We start from the raw sequence: 7,255 nt of genomic DNA, 5'->3' as shown, positions 1-7,255 counted from the left end.
TTCCCCCTCGGTGGCTACTGGATGGCATCTGTCAGCCCCAGGGGTCGCCCATGTGTACGTGCAGGTTTGGGAGTCTGTTGATGAATTTTGAATAGGGCTCTGGGAGCAGTCAAACTGGAGATATTCAGCCCAAAAGTTGGTCCCCGGAGTTGATTAACTCAGACCAGGGCTTCTAGCCCTTGAACAGTGAGGTTTAGAGATTTCCCGGTTGCTACATTGTCTCCTATTGTCTTCCCTTGGTTGCTCTGCAGTTTTCCTAGGTGATGATTGCTGCCTGCTACTGTGTTACACATTCAATCACTGATTCACTCGCTCTTTCAGGGGCCCGCCTGATACAGGGAAGTGGCAGTTTGATTCCTGCCCTTGTTAACATTGTTACAATGTATAACTTACTTCTGAAACTAAACACATTTAGTTGAAAGGTGAAGAGTATAAAATATAAGCTACAAAAGTAATGCCATGGCACACAAATAGATAAAAATACCAAAATACAAGGGGAGATACAAAATGCACACACACAAACTTTAAAACACAATTCCTTATCTTATACTGAAAGGAAGAGGAAGGAAGAAAAGGTAGAAGAAGAGAAACATATCCACAGAGGGGAGAGCAAATGCAGGCAAGAGGAAAAGGGGGCTTTCTGCTACAGTGGGGGCCTTGATCTGTCCCAGTATGCCACTTCCCCCCCACAGACTTACTGGCCAGATGCTGCTCTCTATGCTGTGGGGCTACATTCCTGGTCATGTGCATGCTGCAGCTGTGCACATGCATGCAGCATTTATTGGTGACATTATCAACTACACTTGCCAAAAAAAAGCCAATATCCGATAATGTTAATTTTTCTTTTATTGAGGCCAATCCAATATGCCACTGATATATTGGTGCACCTCTAATGCTGATGACATAGCCCTGGTTATGCAACAAGTTTGTTTATCCAGAACAGAAATAATACTCACATGTGATCTGACTACTTTAGATACCTACTTTAAACAATGGTATCTGCACCCAAACCCTGGGAAAACAGAAGTGGCTTCATTTAACTTGAACAATAAACAAGCTAATTATCAACCCATTTTTGTTTTCAGAAACCAGCTCCTACATTATAATAATATTATTTCTAAATATGTAGGAATCACCTTAGATAGAACACTGTTCTATAAAAATCACTTAACTATGACACAAGCTAAAACAAGATGCTGTGACAGAATCTTAAAAATCCAAATAATTTGCTTCAGAAACTCACTGGGACTTTTGGGGACCTGATGCTGATGCACTAAGAACAACAGTTTTACTGTTGGTCTACTCTTCGGCAGAATACCGTGCCCCAGTCTGGTTAAGCAGCGTTTATACCTATAAAGTTGACATACAACAGCCAAGTAATTCCAATCGTTACCAGAACAATCTGATCCACTCCTCTTCAATGGTTCCCTATTCTTAGTAACATATCATCCACCATTAAGAAGAAAAAATGCCTTAACTAAATTATGGACTAAAATAAAAAATAACCCACAGCTGCTTATACACGAATATCTGTAATTAAGCCTGCCACATCCAAGATTAAAATCTAGACATCCCACTTGGAGAACAACAATTCAACTTGAGCAAAACTCATTTAGCATCCAAGATGCCTGGACACAAGAGTGGCTCAATTCACCCCTTAATATAGACATTATTATTACAAATCCCATCATTAGACCATCTGGCTTTGATCTCCCTAGACATCTGTGGTCTTCTCTATACTGAATAAGGACAGGAGACTGCAGATGTAGATTCCTGTTACATCAATGGGACTGGATTAGCTCACCAAACTGTGGTTGTGGTGACCCTTTTCAGACTTTGAACCACATCACCTCTAAATGCCCTCTCTGTGCATTTAATGGAACTCTATTGGATTTGACAATACTACACCTGAGGTAATGAGCTGCCTGCAACATTCAGACATACAATTGTGAATATGTTTTTCCGTGCTTTCTGATCATTGTATCGTATGTTAAAAGAAAAAATGAAAACTGGAAAAGAGAAGCAATGTTGAAATGGAATTATAGTAAAAATGCTTGAAAAATACACACTTAATAATTGTGTATGCAGCAAGCAGTCACTGTCATCACAGGCATATTTAATGCGTGCATTTCTGCCTGCCAACTGATCTGGAGCATCATTGCCAGGTTTCAAGGAAACCATACAAGTTTTTTAATAGTACAATAATGCATCCAATAACTCATTTTTTTCCATAATAAAGCATGCTTTGCCATTCTATGCACAAATATTAATATAGCATGCAGCTAGCAAAAACTCCAACAAAAGGAAAGAACAAGTAGCAGCCTATAATCCTGACATTTCTATTTTCCAGTATATGCCTTATTTTTCATGACCTACTTAGGGACTTATTACATAGTAATTTTGGGCAGCTCCTGGAGCTCTTAATAACTGCATTATCCACATATTAACACCTGAAACTAGTTTGAAGCACTCATTAGGTGATTCAAAGTTGTGCCATTTCACAGCATGATAATCTCTGATGCGTGTTACCTGGCTCATGTTAGACTAAGGTGTAGCCACTCTAGGCTAAACCTTAGTATAAACACCCCACCTGCCTCCCTCCCCCGCTGATCTGGATTGGGCCCACTGCCTCTGCCCACCCTGTCCAGAACCCAAGATCCCTGCTCACTGCCCCTCCCCTCCACCTCCCCCACTTACAAGTGGCTACCCACACTGTCTGTCCCAGGGGAGCAGGCAGGGAAGGGTTAACCTGCCTGCCTGCCACTGCCGCTATTGCTCTGGACCAGATTCATGCCAGAGAATAGTCCAGCAATGGTGGTGATGGAGGGGAGAGGGAAGGGGACAGGGCAGGCAGCCAGGTTAACCCTTCTCTGCCTGTTTCCCTGGGGCAGACAGTGCAGGCAGTCACATGTAAGCAGCTGCAGGGGGAACCCCAAGGGACAGGGGGAGCCCTAGGGGCAGGGGGAACTAAGGGAGCTCTAAGGGGCAGGAGGGAAGCCTGGAATGGAGTTGTGGGGGAGGGGGATATTCTTATATTTCAGTCCTCCAGGCCCCTTCTGACCTGAAGTGTGACTAGGGTGGCCATCCTAGAGGACAGTCTGGTTGTCCTCTGTCCTCTATTGATATGAAACCGGGCACCTTTATGGCCTCTGTTTATCTTGAAAAGAAAAATAGAGGACATAAAGGCATTGGGTTTCATATCAATAGAGGACAGAGTAGCAGAACTTGAATGTCCTCTATGATGGCCACCCTAGGTGTGACTGCTCCAAACTTAAGATTGCACTAACTCTGATCAACATTCATGCAGCTCACAGAGTACCATGTAACAAGGACTTTACCATGCTTGGACTGTGTGCCGAGTGTGCCATAAGTAAGAATAGAGAAAGTGTGCAAAGATCACCCAAGTCTACCAAGGATGCATGTGATCTAGGTATTTGTATCCATGTGTATAGATATCTAAGTACCTATGCACGTGGATATTATATGAACACTGCCTTGTTGCGAGGCAGTTTTTCTTGCTTGCTGGCTGTGTCTACATGAGACATTGACTGCAAAGTAGCCTAATACTACTGTGCAGCAGTGTTGCTTCTCGGTTTTGCCATATGATGCAACTGCACAGTAGCATCATGTGGCAAAAACCGTGAAGTAACACTGCTGCACAGTAGTATTAGGCTATTGTGCAGTAACATCACTAAAAAGGCATTTATCAGCACTATTGCATAGTAACTTGGGTTACTGCATGTTATGCACAAGTACTAAATGATTGTGCAGTCAATATTATAGTACAGATTTACTGTAAGAGACTTTAAACTGAAAATTCCACAGGGATAAGTAAGCACATTGATCCCAATGGATTTGTGCACAAATAATCAGGAAAGGAATTGATTCTGGAGTTTAGATATACTGGTTAATAGGGCTGTGCAAAACAGCTTGTTTCATTTCCATTTTGGATTCGGCCATTTCGGAGGGACAGTGATGTCTTTTGGTGTTTTGGATAACTGTTCTGTTTCAATTTGGCCAAATCCGTTTTGGAGTTTTGATGCTGTTTTGGCACTGATTGAGAGATTCAGATCAGCCGGGGTGAGACAGGCACAGCTGGGATCACCCCCTCCCCCCCAAGCTTGGCACCCATGCAGAAGCTGTCTCATCACACAGGCTCAGCAGGGCTCTGCACGCTGTCTGGGAGCTGGAGCAGCTCTACCAGTCAGCTGAAGGTCAGCACCACTCAGCCCCAGTGGTCCCAGCTCCCAGACAGTGCACAGTGCCCTGCTGAGCCAAGTTGCACCCGAGCCATGGGATAGTTGCTGCATGGGTGCCAGGTAGGGCGGCAATCCCTGCTGCCCCCCACTGCCCCATTCTGCATGGGGGAGGCTCTGCCATGAGCCCCCAGAGGTCCCGATCACTGCTGCTGCAGCCGATGAGTGAGGGGCTTTTTTTAAGTACTCAGAGGCTGGGGCCAGGTGGGGGATGGGGCTGGGCATGGCAGCCATGGGGGCTTCTCCTGTGGCTCCTCCAACTGTGCCTGCCTCTACCCTGGTGGTGGAGCCACAGGAGAAGCTCCCATGGCTGCCCCCTTCCCCCCCTGGCCCTAGCCTCCTAGCACTTTAAAGGAGGGCTGCGGGGCTGTGCTGGACTCTTCCCAGGGGGCCAGGCCTCCAGATCTGCGCACATGATGACAGCAGGCTGCCATCCCCCCAGAGCACTAGGATTGGAAGGGACCTCAGGGACAGATCACAGTCACTGGCCAGCTACAGATGTCAATATCAAGGCAGTCCTCCCCCCTCTTCCCCCTCCCTCTTCTGAGTTTCTGTTTCCCTGCAAGCCCACCTCCAAAATATTCTGAAACATCCAAAACACTTTGGATGGTTTTGTTTAGTTTTGGAGACTTCCGTTTCATTTCAGATTCGGTGTTTCGGGTGCTGAAACACCTTCAAAATGAAATGGCTACCAAAATTTTGTGCAGCCCTACTGGTTAACTAACTAGTTTAGATAAACTAGATATATAGTTAGATATAGTTTAAAGAGAGAGACTTTATAGAGTATAGTTTAGATATACTAGTTAACTAACTTCCCTCATTCCAGGTTCTTTGCACTGAACCCTTTCCTGAAGATAGGTGCCCATGCTCTTTCTTTCAAAAATGGAGATGTCAGTACTTTCTCTCAAATGAGAGCTGCTGGAGTCTCCCTTCTGCCCAGCAGCTTGGTGGTTAGAGCACCTACTCAGAATGTGTCACCTACTGCATTCATTTCCAAGTATTCATACTGTTCAGTTTCCACCTCTGACTAAGGAGGTCCTAGTTAATTTTTGAAGTAGTAGAGCTACATATCATGTTCATTTTCACAAGAAAAGGAAAGTCTATCTGAGCATAACAGCTCATCAGGCTGGGATGATTAGGTCAGCAGTTTTCATAGCCAACAGCACACAAGGAAATGATATGTCCAGCACCACATCTGGCCATCGTTTATACCTAAATCTGAATGACCAGGTACAACAACACATGGGGGAACACAGCCCTTGGCATGAAGCCATAACAGGGCTTTAACTCTAGCTTCCAGAATCATAGCAATACAGTTTAACCACTCTGTCTTCACCCTGCTTCAGAACAGCCATGTAAAATCTCTGTTTTCAATGTGTTCTTCCCTCTCAGATGAAAGGTAGAATATAGCTAAATCAGGGTTTACTCTGAATTTAATAAGGAAATCTAATTAATGAATACAAAACTTAGGGACCATCTTTGAAGTTGCTGTTGTCTGGAAGGTAGCTTCAATTGTGCAATTAGCCCAGGTTACAAGTAGTAATGGTACATAAGGATGAGCTGCTGTCATGTCTTTCTCCAGTGTTCTAGTAACTGTCAGATTTTTTCCCCTTCACCATTTGCCTCATAGAGCTTTTTTAACATTTTTCCTTGTTTTTCCTTTAATAACCATATTTAGGGATAAATCCTGTCTTCAGTTGCATATACAGAACTTGCACAGCGTCTGATGAAAATTGACTGCATATTTGAGGACAGTGGATACTGCTAGGAAATTTCTTTGGTTCACTTGATGTTCAGAATTTGAGTAGCTCCCTTATATGGTCACAAAGGGAAAATGTCTGTTCTCCTTATCTTAAATCCACAGAGTCACTCAGTTCACCAAATGTCAATGAACAAATAACATGCTACCAGTTAGGGCATCCACCATGCTTTATGACAAACCACTTAGAAAAAAATACATTAATAGATATAGTGCTATCAGGACACAGTAGTGGTTTGGGTGTGTGAGGTATGGACATTTTTTTTGTTGGGTCACTGAGCTAACTCAGCTGATTCTTTCTGAACTAACAATATGGTACTCCCTTGTGTGTTATTCCTTAATTCTACAGAAAGTAGAGGAAGTATTGTTCAAGGGTTAGAGGAGGGTCCTGGGCACTGGAATACATGGCTCAGTGATTGCAGTAATATTGAAGGAATTAATCCCCTTATAGGAAGTATGAGGAAGAATGGGCCAACGGTTAGGGCATTAACCTAACACTTAAGAGTAGTACCTCTAGTCCAATCTGCTGGCATCAGCTTGAGGATCTGGTCATTTTTCTCACTTTGCAGAAGTAGGAGCTGCTGCCAACGCAAGCACTAGGACTGAAGGTTAGAGACTCACTCATCATGATTAATGAAATACAGCTCTAGTACTTGAGTGTGATAGGAGGTGTCATTCATACACACCCCCTCCCCCTGCCGGGCTGACTTTAACCACAGAACAGCCCCTAAACCAACCTCCACAGCCTACTCAAGAGGCTAGCATTTTCAATCTAGACCTTGCCCCTAGTGTGTACAAAATTCAAACCATTCAGCATCAATTTGAATTACACCAATACTGTCCGAAACTTGCACTCCAGCAGCTCTGTCTAATTTCAGACAAACTACACTTGTCCTGGTATACTCAAGCTATCATTGAGCACATCTACACATGCATTAATGCACCATAATTACAGCACATTAAGTTTAGTACCTGTAATAACAGGTACTAACTTGATGCGCCATAATCGGTGCTACTGCACAGCAGTGCCAATGCATGGTTTTTACATGACACTAATATACAGTAGATTAATTCTGCATTAGCACGGCTTTCACTGTGACACGCTAATGTGCGGTAGAATTAGTCTACTGTAGATATGCTGTAGATGGTTCTTCTGCTAGACCTAGATGGTCATGCCCCAAAAACCTGGTGAGATGCACCTCACCTCACTTCAGGTTCTCACTACTGAGCCCTCTCTTGG

The sequence above is a fragment of the Alligator sinensis genome, unplaced genomic scaffold (assembly GCF_000455745.1).
Source record: "Alligator sinensis unplaced genomic scaffold, ASM45574v1 scaffold851_1, whole genome shotgun sequence".
Lineage (NCBI taxonomy): Eukaryota > Metazoa > Chordata > Crocodylia > Alligatoridae > Alligator > Alligator sinensis.
The sequence above is the reverse complement of the archived record's forward strand: the minus strand, read 5'-3'. Positions refer to the sequence as shown.